This window comes from Dreissena polymorpha, chromosome 12 (assembly GCF_020536995.1).
Source record: "Dreissena polymorpha isolate Duluth1 chromosome 12, UMN_Dpol_1.0, whole genome shotgun sequence".
Classification (NCBI taxonomy): Eukaryota; Metazoa; Mollusca; class Bivalvia; order Myida; family Dreissenidae; genus Dreissena; species Dreissena polymorpha.
The window spans coordinates 11,884,865-11,887,070 of record NC_068366.1 but is presented as its reverse complement, the minus strand read 5'-3'; the positions used below and the strand labels follow the sequence as shown (position 1 = coordinate 11,887,070).

The window sequence follows — 2,206 nt, the reverse complement described above, 5'->3', positions numbered from 1 at the left end:
CGTGCAGATTGTTGACAGCCTCCGATAGGCAATCTATCAACAATACATACTCCACTGACAACAGTTAACGCCTCGGCGGTATACGCGTGTCTCCCTGGATACAACACCACACATATTACAGAGCTCACGTGTACTGCTGACGGCAAGTAGAATGGAATAGCGCCAATATGTTCAGGTATTGTATTTAAAGCATAAGTTTAAGAAGTTTGAATATGATAACAAAGCTGTGCCGACTGCTTATGTTATTATTGGTGACACAATGGCATTTATAATTGAAAAATAGATCAACGTGATACAATGCACAACGATCTAGGAGTAGCGTTTAACAAGTGTACATCGATGTGCCACGTTTATGCATACTGACTCACAGGAGTGACAAAAACAGAGTATTATACAACACGTTTCGGCTTATGAAAACTTGTTTATACATATAACAAATATGTTTGATGAGAAGATTTAAAAATGCATTCCTTTGCTCAGATATCGATGAATGCCTCAAAAGAAATACGTGCCACTATAATGCCAACTGTACCAACACTGACGGCAGCTTTAAGTGTGAATGTCAGAACGGATATAGAGACCAGGTTGGGGTCGGGGGACAGCGCTGTGCTGGTACGTACTGATGACTTACTTTTGTATCTAAAAAAGTTTTTTAAAGGGGCATATCCAGGGTCATTTCGGTATTATATGTAATAATACAAAATATGTATAAAATGGTTTTGCACGAATGACTCGATTCTTTTACGGTCAATAAAGTATTCATTCCATAGTCATTAAAAAATTTCCCTTTGGGACACTTAAATCGGGCGCGGGAATATATAGAGCACAATATTTAGAGTAAGTTCTAAGAGGTACACATGATAAGGCTTTCTATAGGCAAAGGCTCGCATCCCACTAGTGGTTTGTGTCGATAATAACTTTTCGGAATGATTGTATTAATATATAATTGTTATTAGAAAACAAGCCTTTTTGAAAAGGATAAAAATATGCATGGTAAAACATTATTATAGTATGCGGGAAATACATTCGATGTTCCCATTTAAATCATTTATGTATATGCTCTTTACTGAGAATGTGCACGTTTGTTATAAAGACATTAAAAGCAGTGCTCCGGTTTTTATTTTGAAGCTTAATAGTTATTGCCATCTGCGATGTTTTCAATAGTGTTTTTTAATCCACTTAAATGTTTATGCCGTTGCATTGGTATTACGATATTTTACAGCAGGCATATTTAATACTTTGTAAACTAGTTTCTCATTCCGATGTGTTGTGGTTGTTTTTTGTTTATTACCTGACCAGCTTTGATTAATAGCATTGACTTAATAATAGAAGGTATTATTCCTATACAACTACACGTATAAGCATGTTTTTAGAACAATCATTGTTGTCTTCAAGACGAGTCTTATCTAAATTACTTAATTGTGTTGGTGTTAATAGTGTTTTTTTGTATTTAAGATGTAGATGAGTGCGCGTTTGATGGTGACTTTTTCTGTATGCATGCGCTAAACCAGACACGTGTATGCGTGAACATTGACGGAGGATATGTATGTGTGTGCAATAAGGGACTTACTGGATCCAAATGTGAAACCGGTACGGCCATCATCTTGAAGCTTTTTCCATATTTACAAATTTCGTTTCTTTGAATATTTGTATCAATACACATATTTAAATGTTCGCATTCAGGGAAAATAAAAGATTGTATACATACGCGTGTTTATGTATAATAGAACGTGTCCATAAAAAAGTATATCCCAACAACCGTACCTACCAAATTTTTTAACGATACTAAACGATAATAAATGAAAAAATACAAAACATTGAGTCTAAAAAATGTATACATTTGTTTATTATGTATCTTGTGTTTCACTTGTGATTATTTAGATATCATTGAATGTAATGACACGACCACGTGTGGTCCTCATGCTGACTGTACCAACACGCATGGTGGTTACTCATGCGCGTGCCCGGACGGCTATCCACAGGGAAACTCATATCTGGGATGCTTCGGTAAGATGACATTATAGTTACGATCGCTGTTAATTTAAGCACACGTTAAAAATGAGCAAATGTTGAGTCATATTAATGTAGCAATTTCAGATGAAACTCTAGTTGTGTGCATGCTTTTCTTGTAATAAGTCATTTTTTGCGAGAAACATAATGATGTGTGGGGCTTATCGTGTAAGTACCTGTTATCGAACAGCACCTA

At 35.6% G+C, this 2,206-nt stretch overlaps 1 long non-coding RNA gene across 1 annotated transcript; it reads left to right on the top strand.

Moving 5' to 3' along the window:
• Positions 1 to 473: 473 nt before the first annotated feature.
• LOC127854092 (uncharacterized) lies at positions 474 to 1,994 on the top strand. The gene is made up of 3 exons (XR_008036912.1): positions 474 to 612; positions 1,456 to 1,590; positions 1,882 to 1,994. It is a non-coding gene; the product is annotated as an uncharacterized LOC127854092 (long non-coding RNA).
• Positions 1,995 to 2,206: the final 212 nt, after the last annotated feature.